Source organism: Dermacentor andersoni, chromosome 1 (genome assembly GCF_023375885.2).
Source record: "Dermacentor andersoni chromosome 1, qqDerAnde1_hic_scaffold, whole genome shotgun sequence".
Taxonomy (NCBI): Eukaryota; Metazoa; Arthropoda; class Arachnida; order Ixodida; family Ixodidae; genus Dermacentor; species Dermacentor andersoni.
The window spans coordinates 18,033,452-18,046,809 of NC_092814.1; the positions used below are offsets into that span (position 1 = coordinate 18,033,452).

A 13,358-nucleotide genomic window follows, 5' to 3' on the forward strand; every position below is an offset into this window, starting at 1 on the left:
GAACTTGCCCCAGATGGAAAAAAGAGAGAGACACATAATCCCATTTAAAACGAAGCAAACCATCTCCTTTCAAGAAGCCCGAAAACTTGCTTTTTTTTCCAAACCGCAGGGTATGCTGATGCGGCGTGCAATGGGCCAACACCGCAGCAGACGCCGGCATCGTCCCAGCCCACAATGCCTCTCAATGTGGCTGTGCCACCAGTACCCTTGGCGGCAGAAGCCAGTGCTGCTTCGCCGTCCGTGCAGAACGGCCCATCGACCTCCGGATTGCTGGACCCCAGATTCTCCATTACCGAGGGGAGGCTCCCAAAGCGAACATGTCACTCGCAAGAGCGTGTGTCCAGCGCCCAGAAGAGGCGATGGACATAACTGTCATCAAGGCGGCGCAGTCACTGCCCAAGGATCGGTGGGATTCTCTCGACCACTCCGAAAAAGACAAATCTCCCGTCATGGCGCCCGGAAAGGGCGCTGTCAGCTAAGTTTTCTCTCTTAAATACACAGCACAAAACACCTTCAACGTGGATGCACAATTACTACACTGAAATGTCAGGGGTCTGCTCCACAACCTTGATGACGTTAAACAACCCCTGCATAAATACAATACAAAGGTGGTATGTGTTCAAAAGACACAGTTTAAAACTACACACAAGCTTTCTTTGGCAATACGCCATCTTCCGAAGAGACCTTACCGGTGCTAACGCCTCGTCCTGCGGTGTAGCAATCGTTGCTGACAAGTCTGCAGCTTGTCAATGTGTAATCCGTTTGGACGATTCTTTTTAATAAGTTCGTAACTCTCTCTCTCTCTCTCTCTCTATATATATATATATATATATATATATATATACACACGTGCGTGTGTATGAACGATAAAAACGGAACCGAGGGGCCCGATTTTGATTAATAATACCAACAAACAGAGGCACGAAGGACAGCATCAGGGAAATTACTTGCACCAATTAATTGAATTAAAGAAATGATAAATTAATGGAAACGAATGTTGAGGAAAACGCAACAGGCCGCAGGTGGGATACGAACCCACGTCTTCGCATTACGCGTAAGATGCACTTACGAATTGAGCTACGGCGGCGTCGTTTCCCATGCACCTTCTGGGGTATTGTTTTGCTAATAGAACTAACCCTAAGATGTTAACCAGTGCCGCCACTCGCAAACCGCCAAGGTTTGTGGGGGGTGACGCTGGCTAACAGTCCTATAGAACGATTTCCTCGAGTGTTAGTTTATAAGAGGGCGTACGCACAAAATGTGTTTATTGTGGTCAGAAAATATATAAATATATAGATATCGTGGAAGAGCTCGTGGAGTCTCAGTCTCCCTGCCCCCTCCCGAGAAAATGAAAACTCTTCGCCTATGGTTTGGCACAAGCCTGTCTGCATACGTGCCGAGTACGTCCCACAGACAAGCGCAACGAAGCCCATTTATACGAAGAGGAGCTCGTGTTAAGCAGCCGCTTCGTTTTGTCCACCAATGCGATGTGTCAGGCGCTTCTACAGCGAAGTTGTTTATGTCTAGGGTTCCGTGGATTTTTTGCGTCCGTCAATAAATCTGCGTGTCCAAAAACTCAGCTCCCGACTTTGATACGAAATCGCTTCATTCTATGCAAAAGCTTATATGTCTCATCACTTGGATAAGCTATAGCTATAAATATATAGTTATAGCTATAAGTTATAAGTTATAAGCTATAGTTATAAAAGCAGATTAGTTATAAATAGACACCATTTTCAACATCAGTAGACTCTCAGGTAGATGAGTGAATTAACTTTATTTTGGAAGCCAAGCTGTTGGTGCCTGAAGATGGGCGGCCACCTTATTCGAGGAAGCCGTGTGCTGATAGCCTGGACCTGTTCACAAGCCGTTGTTGGTCCTCAGGTTTTGGGCTTGTTAACTGTGACTCCCACTGGTTTTTTGTTGTTTCTTGGATAGGCGTTGTCCGCGGGTCCTTTTTGCATTCGCAGACCATGTGGTAAAGGGTGTGAGGTGTATTGCAGAATTGGCAGTCTCTTGTAAATGCTGAGTGGTACATCGAGTGTAGTAGAGTGCCGTGGAGGTAATTGGCTGTCTGAAGTCGGCGTACTATGATGGCTTCTTCTATGTTAAGCTTGATGTGTGGTGGCAGAAATTCCTTCTTGTTCTTCTTGCAATGTTCTAGAATGTTATAGTATTTTCTTTTATCATTCCGTCCTGATCTGACAGTAGACGGTGCCCTTGTGGGGTTGCCGGCGTACATCTTCTAGGGCGGTGGCGTGATCCGCTTGGTTTCCCACCAAGGATTCGTGTCCCGAAGTCCATCCGTGTCCGAGTTGAGTGTGGCCTTGTTAATTCCTAGGCTGCCTGCGAATCTCTGACGACGATGACCAGCACGTCCCATCGCCAGGTCCGCATGACCATTGCTATGGCGATCAATTCGGCTACCTCAATGTTCCTAGCAACTACTGATGCAGCTGCTACCTCTGGGTTCTGCTTCTTACTTACGCAAGAAACATAAATCCCTGTCTTGTATGTGGCGGTGTCCGTGCACCTTATTTCCACCTTGTTTTGCTTCCTTTGTTCAGCATTTCTTGTAGCGCGGTGGCTCTTGCTTGTCTTCTCTATTTGTCGTATTCTCATCATCATCATCATCATCATCATCATCATCATCATCATCATCATCATCAGCCTGGTTAGGCCCACTGCAGAGCAAAGGCCTCTCCCATACTTCTCCAACAACCACGGTCATGTACTAATTGTGGCCATGTCGTCCCTGCAAACTTCTCAATCTCATCAACCCACCTAACTTTCTGCCGCCCCCTGCTACGCTTCCCTTCCCTTGGAATCCAGTCCGTAACCCTTAATGACCATGGGTTATCTTCCCTCCTCATTACATGTCCTGCCCATGCCCATTTCTTTTTCTTGATTTCAACTAAGATGTCATTAACTCGCATTTCTTCCCTCACCCAATCTGCTCTTTTCTCATCCCTTAACGTTACACCCATCATTCTTTTTTTCATAGCTCGTTGCGTCGTCCTCAATTTATGTAGAACCCTTTTCGTAAGCCTCCAGGTTTCTGCCCCTTAGGTGAGTACTGGTAAGACACAGCTATTATACACTGTTCTCTTGAGGGATAATGGCAACCTGCAGTTCATGATCTGAGAATGCCTGCCCAACGCACCCCAGCCCATTCTTATTCTTCTGATCATTTCCGTCTCATGATCCGGATCCGCCGTCACTACCTGCCCTAAGTAGATGTATTCCCTTACCACTTCCAGTGCCTCGCTACCTATTCTAAATTGCTGTTCTCTTCCAAGACTGTTAATCATTACTTTAGTTTTCAGCAGATTAATTTTTACACCCACTCTTCTGCTTCGCCTCTCCAGGTCAGTGAGCATGCATTGCAATTGGTCCGCTGAGTTACTAAGCAAGGCAATATCATCAGCGAATCGCAAGTTACTAAGGTATTCTCCATTAACTCTTATCCCCAATTCTTCCTAATCCAGGTCTCTGAATACCTCCTGTAAACACGCTGTGAATAGCATCGGAGAGATCGTATCTCCCTGCCTGACGCCTTTCTTTATTGGGATTTTGTTGCTTTCTTTATGGAGGACTACGGTGGCTGTGGAGCCGCTATAGATATCTTTCAGTATTTTTACATACGGCTCGTCTACACCCTGATTACGCAATGCCTCCATGACTGCTGAGGTTTCGACTGAATCAAACGCTTTCTCGTAATCAATAAAAGCTATATATAAAGGTTGGTTATATTCCGCACATTTTTCTATTACCTGATTGATAGTGTGAATATGGTCTATTGTTGAGTAGCCTTTACGGAATCCTGCCTGGTCCTTTGGTTGACGGAAGTCTAAGGTGTTCCTGATTCTATTTGCAATTACCTTAGTAAATACATTGTAGGCAACGGACAGTAAACTGATCTGTCTATAATTTTTCAAGTCTCTGGCGTCCCCTTTCTTATGGATTAGGATTATGTTAGCGTTTTTCCAAGATTCCGGTACGCTCGAGGTCATGAGGCATTGCGTATACAGGGTGGCCAGTTTCTCTAGAAGAATCTGCCCACCGTCCTTCAACAAATCTTCTGTTACCTGATCCTCCCCAGCTGCCTTCCACCTTTGCATAACTCCCAAGGCTTTCTTTACTTCTTCCGGCGTTACCTGTGGGATTTCGAATTCATCTAGACTATTCTCTCTTCCATTATCATCGTGGGTGCCACTGGTGCTGTATAAATCTCTATAAAACTCATCAGCCACTTGAACTATCTCATCCATATTAGTAATGATATAGCTGGCTTTGTCTCTTAACGCATACATCTGATTCTTGCCAATTCCTAGTTTCTTCTTCAATGCTTTTAGGCTTCCTCCGTTCCTGAGAGCATGCTCAATTCTATCCATATTATACTTCCTTATGTCAGCTGTCTTACGCTTGTTGATTAACTTCGAAAGTTCTGCCAGTTATATTCTAGCTGTAGGGTTAGAAGCTTTCATACATTGGCGTTTCTTGATGAGATCTTTCGTCTCCTGCGATAGCTTACTGGTATCCTGTCTAACGCAGTTACCAACGAATTCTATTGCACACTCCTTAATGATGCCCACAAGATTGTCGTTCATTGCTTCAACACTAAGGTCCTCTTCCTGAGTTAAAGCCGAATACCTGTTCTGTAGCTTGATCGGGAATTCCTCTATTTTCCCTCTTACCGCTAACTCATTGATCGGCTTCTTATGTACCAGTTTCTTCCGTTCCTTCCTCAGGTCTAGTCTAATTCGAGTTCTTACCATCCTATGGTCACTGCAGCGCACCTTGCCGAGCACGTCCACATTTTGTTTCATGCCAGGGTTAGCGCAGAGTATGAAGTCTATTTCATTTCTAGAGTCGCCGTTCGTGTTCCTCCACGTCCACTTTTGGCTATCCCGCTTGCGGAAGAAGGTATTCATTATCCGCATATCGTTCTGTTCCGCAAACTCTACTAATAACTCTCCCCTGGTATTCCTAGTGCCTATGTCATATTCCCCCACTGCTTTGTCTGCAGCCTGCTTCTTGCCTACCTTGGCATTGAAGTCGTATAGTGTATTTTGTTTTCACTCTACCCATCGCCAATTCCACGTCTTCATAGAAGATTTCGACTTCCTGGTCATCATGACGGGATATAGGGGCGTAGACCTGTAAAACCTTCATTTTGTACCTCTTATTAAGTTTCACAAGAAGACCTGCCACCCTCTCGTTAATGCTGTAGAATTCCTGTATTTTACCAGCTATATTTTTATTAATCAGGAATCCGACTTCTAGTTCTCATCTCTCCGCTATGCCCCGGTAGCACAGGACGTGCCCCCTTTTTAGCACTGTATATGCTTTTTTTGGCCTCCTAACTTCACTGAGCCCTATTATATCCCATTTACTGCCCTCTAATTCCTCGAATAGCACTGCCAGACTCGCCTCACTAGATAACGTTCTAGCGTTAAACGTTGCCAGGTTCATATTCCAATGGCGGCCTGTCTGGCTTGTCGTATTCTAGGCGCATGTTTCTTGGTATGGGTGCTACATATATCTTTGCTCTCAGGGCCGGGGGTACACGTTGTGGACTGTTGTGTTCTTAGACAGGGTATCGAAGTCTCCTGAGGAGAGCTCTAACGGCAGTGGTAAGTTTTAGTCTACAGATTTGGTTCTTCTTGTGAGCCTCCGGCAATCTTTCCAAGGGATTATGTACTCCCAGTATTTCTGTTGACGTGGTGACTGGAAGTTCTATTTCCTAATTCTATGTATTTCTTATCATTATGTTCAACTTGTCTCTTTCACTATTCTTCATGTCTAAGTACGTTGTACCGTAGGTGGTTCTGCTAATGACCAATACTTGTATGAGTTTTAGGGTGTCTTATTTTTTTAATCCATGTCTTCTATTTGTGACCATCTTCACCAGATGTGTAACCTGCATGATCGTTTCTTGAAGTCGGTGCTCTGCTGCAAGCCCCGCTCCATCCTTCTGGAATACAAATCCAAGGATACGAAGTGTATTAGCCTTCCATTCAGTGTTACTTACTTCACGATTTGTTGCCTCTTGGCGGCGGGGGGGGGGGGGGGGGTTCGGATGTGGATTCCATTCAGTGTTACTTCACGATCTGTTCTCTCTTGGGGGGGGGGGGGGGGGACCTCTTGTTCTTTCTTTCCGAATCAGGAGCTCGTGTTATTCTACAAACACCCAGATACCTTTCAGTTCTCTCTATGGCCTCCTGTAATGCTTCTTGCTGTTTTCTCGTCAATCCCCCAAGCGTCCATATGGTTAAGTCATCTGCATACAGGGTACAGGGCATGCTGAATTCCCACCACTCCAGCGAGAATGTTCGGTAGGGCGCTCAATGCCAGGTTGAAGAGCAGAGTGGAAATTACCAAGCCGTGAGGCGTGCCTTTGGCCGGGAGCTTGACCTTTTCTTACAGATCTCAGATTTCTAATGTCCACTGTTGCCGTACTGTCGGATAGGATGTCCTTGATGTAATTGTAAACTGTCTTCCCGCAATTGAAGCGGCTGATGTGTGCAAGTATCGCTTAATGTGAGAGGTTTCCGAAAGCCCCCTTTACGTCTAACGTTAGGATGGATCTCTTGTTGCTTGTGCTTATCTATTACCTGCTCCTTGATCAAAAGGAGAATTATTTGTGTTGATAGGTGTGGTTTAAAGCCAAACATCATGTTTTGGAAGTGCCCGTTGCCTTCCAGCTCTGGTGAAAGTCTGTTGAGCACTAAATCTTCATATACTTTTCCCGCGCATGAGGCCAGCGGAATCGGCCTCAAGTTCTGAATGGCTAATGGGTTTTCAGGCTTAGGAATCATAAGCACCTAGGTAACATCAGCGTGTTTGCACATAGCCACCATCTCGCTCGCTTCCCTGAGAAAAGACCCAAGGCAGCGTTCTCCAGATCAATTGCGGCTAACTGGCACTCTTTGTCTTTGAGGCACTCACCCGCAACAAGAACACCATCCCCTATGTGGTGCTTGAAAAAGCCTCCTGTGTACCTTGCTGTTCCAGGAATAGTGAAGAAAGCTAGCCTGACCACCGCGGCTCTCAAGCACATCACATTGGAACTTTTGCATTGTTCATACGCTAACCGAATCCATGTTTACACGCAAGGTTCCGTCTCGAAAAATTCTACGGGCGCCGTTGTTTTACCATCTCAATCGGTCGTCATCAAGTTTAAGACTTTACACGTAACGACATCTACAGGTTCCGAAGTGGCCGCTCTTCGCGCTGCTGTCGAATACATTGAAAAAAAACCGCCCAACAAATGGGCAATATTTTGTGACTCGAAAGCAGCCCTCCAGAGCTTGCGATGTTTACGACGTGGCAATTTTGAACAGCTGGTGTCACAAATCAACGAAACCTGCCATTGCGTTTCTGAACGAGGACATGATATCCTATTTCAATGGCTGCCGGGACATTGTGGCATCGTTGGTAATCACCTCGCCGATGACGCTGCACGACGTGCCCAGTCTGACTCACGGACAATCCTTATACCTTTATTGAGAGTCGACGCTGCAAGAGAGCTTCGCAGTCTCGCTCGTACGATCACGTTAAGTTACTGGCATACACCACAGAACTCTAATTGTCGTTTATACAGCCTCGACCCATCACTGAAACTTAAATTACCAGCGAACCTTCCACGACGTGACGCAACACTGCTGTGTCGGCTGTGGGTAGGAGTAGCATTTACCAACTCCTACAGCTATCGTATTGGAATGGTGGATTCACCAATGTGCGCTAAGTGCAAGTGTGAAGAGACCATCAGTCACCTTCTGTGCCACTGTTATCGCTTCGATAATCAACGTGAGACTCTCCAGTGTGCCTTGAATAAACTGGTTGACAGGCCATTTACGGAAGCGAAGGTCTTGGGAGCCTGGCCTCACAGTTCATTAGCCCAGAAAGCAGTTCGAGCGCTTTTTCACTACCTGAAGGCAACAAACTTGAGTGCCCGACTATAGACATCCTACACCTAAGTTCTCTCTCTCTCTCTTTCACTCCCCATTCCCCTCCCCACGTGTAGGGTAGCAAACTGGACTCAGTCTGGTTAACCTCCCTGCCTTTACTTCTTCCTTTCTCTCTTTCTCTCTCTTGCACATAACCGGCAACTTGCCCGTTTCTCAGCAACCATTGATAAATTCTGGCAAGGTGTCGATTGTTGTGGCTTCTAGATTACGTAGTGTCTGATTGCTGATTTGATCATTGCCTGGTGTAGTGTTTCTGGTCAGGTTGCCTAGGGCATCTACCATCTCTGCTCTTATAAAAGCCCGGTACAGTTATCGAATTGGTTGTCCCTTTTATTGTAGGAATTTAGGGTGGACACGGCCTGAATTGCCGTCTCCCAGGAACTTGCTTGGAACCGCCTTGAGGATATGTTCCTCCGTGCCTTGGAATTTGTGGATGAGTCTCAGGTAGATAATTTGTTTGCTTCCTTGCGGTAGTACGAGCCATTGCTGAAAGGTGGTATGAGCCATACATTGTCTTACGTGACGGACAAAGTTCTCGTTGCTAGGCATAGACATGCTTACACATTTCATAACAGAGGTGATATGAGAATGCGTGCTCGCACCTATCGTCACGATGACACCCATCAGGACAATAAATGTGTTCGTACCTTTGTTCAAAATTCTGTCACTTCTTTGTCGCGTGCTAAACAGCTTATCTGGTCATCCACCTTCAGAGAGGGGAATGGCTCATGATTTTGCTAAATTCTACCCTTGCCGTAATACTATTTCTTTACTTCAAAAATAAGCGCCCTGTTAAGAATGGCGAGCTGCAAGGAAAAATTGCCACCCAATTACGACTGGGGGACAAGGCGCGCATCCCCCACTCTCCGTCGCTGCAGCTAGACTGCGTTCGAAGAAGCGGGCTTTGTGCTGAAAACCACCTCCATCCACGAGCCCCATCTCCGTTGTGACGAAACGGGTTCGACGGACGAACTATTGTGCCCGAGGTCCCCAGCGCGAACCTGATTTTGCTACGCATGAGCAAGCCGCGGCGGGACAACGAGCTACCCAGAATGTCTCCGAGCTTCCCGAAACGACTCCCCTCTGTCGTCGGCTCCAGTCCTTCGCACCTGTGTGTTTGCGTGTGTGTGGGCGTAAACGATACTGCGGAACGACTCCCCTTTGTCGTCGGCTCCAGTCCTTCGCACCTGTGTGTTTGCGTGTGTGTGTGCGTCACCTTGTCGCGGGAGGCGGCTAGTTTTGCGATGACGAAACGAACATTCGCTGCCTTGTATCGCCGAAGGACCGAGCGTTTAAAAACGGCTGTTGGGCGGAGGCTCGACACACTTCTCTCGTGCAGTCAGGTTGGACTGACACACTTTCTCTTGAGCAGTCATGTTGGACTGACACTCTTTTTCTTAAGCAGTCATGTTACACTGATTTAATTTCTGTAAATAAACCCATTTTCCTCGTTCTCGATGAGAAGCGGTTCTTCCCTTCATCAACGTCCTCAGCGTGTTTAAGTTGGACGACGGCATGGGTCAGCTACCTTCGAATTCATGCCGGACTCCAATCTTGGCAACGGATCTCGAGCGATGGGATTGAGCCCCCAATCCTGACAACTGGTGGCAGCGGTGGGATAGTCCGACGACTCCTACATCTGGTCGACAGCGGTAGGACCGTCCGACGAATCTAATAGCCCGTTGTCGGTGCTGACTTACATGTCAAACCAATCTGCCTGGAGCGATGCCGGCACACATTGTAGGGACTTTGCTGCCGATGAATAGACATGATGTGTCTGAATAAGTGCCGTAAAAGACGCTTCAAGAAGAGCGTGATAACGAATTTTTTTACTGGAAGTATATACACTAGTCAACATAGTCACCAAATACACGGGTGAATAAAAGCGCGAGTTAGCGCTGCACGGCCTATGATGATATGATATTAAATTTATTTTTGTGCACTTCATACATCAGAAATGCATAGAAGAGGGAGAAAATGCTTTGTCAATCGACAAGCTTCACGGGATCCCTGATCCCTGTACTATGTAATTTCGTTGCGTACGTCGATGAACTACCCTTCCCGCTGCAGTTTTCGCAATCTGAAATCGCCTTAGTAGCCTGCTTGGAAACGGGCAAAGTTAGTCTTACCAAGTTTTGAGTACTTTTTTTCGACTGTTTCAGAAGAAAGGAACCCGCAGGGTTGTCTACGCCATCAGGCGTTTGGTGTGTTGCGACACCACGTACCCGAGTTTGTCGCAACATACCAAGTACCCGAGGGCTATATAATTTTGTTAGTGCAAAAAAGTAAAAATTAATCTCTGTGCCGGGGATTCGAACTTGTGACATGATGATGACGAAGCCAGTATCCTACCACTTCACCACGCCTTATTTTTTTTTCTTTATTACCAGATTGGCAAGTACATACAAATATTGTCAAATAAAAACGAGTGTTAAAACGTCTAGTAGTTAGTAAGACTGACGTGTCATGTTAAAATGGCTTCATCGAAGCCAAACTACCCAACACTGAAAGCCAATTTGGTGGATAACTTAGCAGTTTCATCACTTCGCTTGTATAAATAACACTCTCAACAAAATAATACATTGCTGACCTCGCATGAATATCAGCATTGCGTACAGCCATACGAGGTCGCCACACGGTTTGCATACACAACAGCATTAACATGTCTACCGGCACACCGTCCGGTTCAGCACATGGCGAAAACCTTATTCCGAACGCAGTGATCGGGAGCTCCTTTTTTAGAGTTCTTTGCAGCATGTCCCAAAGGAAGCGGGCATGATGACAGTCAAGAAAAATATGTTCGACAGTTTCTTCCTTGTTACATATGGAACAGTTGTCTGACCATAGGGCAAACAAGCCCTTCTGCTTAGCCATGGCTTAAAAGGCAGTGTGCCGGTATGCAGTTTAAAAAAGAATAATTTTGCGTGAGCTAGTACAGGCATATTCTTCACTCGTTTGAAAACATCTCGTTGAGGCCCTAAGTAATGCATTGAACAATACACTAGTGTTAGTACTAACACTTCAACAATATCCTTATATAATTTTTTTCTTCACACTGCAATTAAGTAGTCTCTCCAAAATCGAGCGTTTAGAAGCCGTATCGCCATGCAAACTTCACGCAGATAGCCCTTTAGTGCCATCGGTTTGACTGCGTGCGACGATACAACAAAATCGTGCAAAGCGTCGCGCAATCTCACTTCGATCACCGTCCGGGAAAACCTATCGCTTTGGTCAAGAAAGAAAACACATCTCGACACAAGTTGCTTGAAAAACAAATGTGTTAAACGAAGTCCACCGTTGCACAATGAATGAAACAAATCACTTCTGCTCATGCGTTCCCACACCGAACCCCAAATAAATGCTGCAAACACTCTGTGTATTTTTTTGAATTGAAGATGGCGCATCCATAGCGCCTGCAGCACGTAGAGCACTTTAGCCACTAAAAAGATATTACCCACTTTGGCCCTAGCAAACATCGAAAAGTTGTGGCCTCCCCATTTGTTAGTTTGCTCTTTCATTCTACCTCTCTCGCTCGTCAAGCATTCGACTGGCTCACGGTAGTTACTGAGCGGAACCCGAAGGTAAGTGCCGGGTAATACACTCCACTGCATTTCGCAAAACACGTCTGGTACATCTGGCCAATTCGCGTGCCAGAACCCTAGACATTTTGACCAACTCATGGCACTGCCGGAAGCACTGCAAATACCTTGGGCTTCTCTCACTGCTTCTGCAATGCTCTGTTTATCGCGACAGAACACTGCTACATCGTCAGCATAAGCTAAAACTTTTATTTCTCTACCAAAAAATTTGTAACCGCGAATATTGTGGCTATGTAGTAACTTTAAACAGAAAGGTTCTAAATAAAGTGCGAAAAGCAAGGCCGAGGTTGGACAGCCTTATTTTATGCTAGACATTACTGCAATTCGCCTGCTCAGTTTGTTGTTAATAATTAAGTTTGTGGTACAACCATCATACATCATTTTCACCCCATCCAAAATGACTGATCCGATATTCACGTAATCAAGAATCATAAACAAGGATTTCGTGTGACACCCTGTAAAAAGCATTGGCCAAGTCTAGTTGTAGCATAACTACATGATATCCCATCGCGTCGCAACATTCAAGTATGCTTCGCGCTATATGTATATTTGTTAATATAGTCCTACCTTTTATACCGCATGCCTGATGTGTACCTACTAGGGATTTCACTACACTCTGAAGGCGCTGGGCAAGCACCTTCATAAATACTTTATAATCAATATTAGCTAAGCTTATTGGCAGGTAGGCCTCTACTCGTTGAAGTCTGATGTGGTCTGTTGATTTAGGTATGAGTACTACATGTGTCTGTTGGAAATTATGAGGCGTCCATTTTTGTTGGTAACACTTGGCTATGACGCGATGCAGAGCCTCTGCCACTTCAACCTTGAAAATTTTATATATGGCTGCCCCAAGTCCGTACGGTCCAGGTGATTTCCTTGCGCTAAGATCATCTATAGCCTTTTCAATTTGTGTTACAGAAATCGGCCTCTCAAGAGCTTCCTTAAGTTCGTCATCAATTTTTGGCATCAGAGGTAAATATTCACTCTTAAACGGCGAGATATCGCTTGTCCTCTTGCTTAGCAGCGTGCTATAGTAGTCAACGAAAGCACGTTCTATCTTTTCCCCGTCATTTGTAACCTGCCCTTGATAAACGATTTCTTTTACTTCCTTTGTCATAGCGTGTCTCTTCTCTTCACTTAAAGCTCGCTTGGTGGGCGTTTCATCCAACCATACACGTTCTGCGCGTGCTCTTAAAACTGCGCCACTATCTCTCTTCATCAATCACTTCAAGTTTCGCTTTAAGTTCTTTGATATCATTTGCAAATGCACCGTCCGCGCCACTTTCCATGTTCAACAAGTATGCTAACGTGCATTGCCGTTGCTTTACTTCTTGCTTTTGTTTCTGCCGCGACACGCATGCTCACTCTAAAGCAATTATTTTCGCTTCTGTTTTGAATAGCTTCTACAACATTTTTTGCATCCTCAAGGAAAACAGTGTCTAATTTCACTTTTATTATTTTAAGAAAGACTTCATTTTGCAAAACGTTGTCGTTAAGTTTCTATAAGTGCCAATTAAATTTCTGCTCTTTCTTTTTCATACCTATCGTAACAATTACCAAACAATCATCACTGAAACTGATACATTCTACACCATAGTCAGAAAGTAGTGGAACTAAGTGAAAAGTAACATAGCTGCGGTCTAACCTCGAGTGGCTGTCTCATTCAAAATGCGTATATTGCCACATCACTGTAAGAACCAAGAACACTCCCAACGTCCTCTAGATCAAATTCACACAAAATTTCGTGCAGAAGTGCTGCACTTTTATCTTGGCTCAGTGGCTTTTT

The 13,358-nt window shown here is 45.4% G+C and overlaps 1 protein-coding gene across 4 annotated transcripts in view; it reads left to right on the top strand.

Moving 5' to 3' along the window:
* The window catches only part of LOC126546068 (neuropeptide Y receptor type 6), a 206,243-nt gene that overhangs the window by 161,191 nt on the left and 31,694 nt on the right, over nucleotides 1–13,358 (top strand). Inside the window, exon 3 of one of the 4 annotated variants that reach the window (XM_050194158.3) lies at nucleotides 110–796. The exons of the other annotated variants lie outside the window; for them this stretch is intronic. The gene's annotated coding sequence lies outside the window, so the exon portion shown is untranslated. Of the gene's footprint in view, nucleotides 1–109; nucleotides 797–13,358 lie in introns of those variants that run through there. 4 annotated transcript variants of the gene reach the window in all.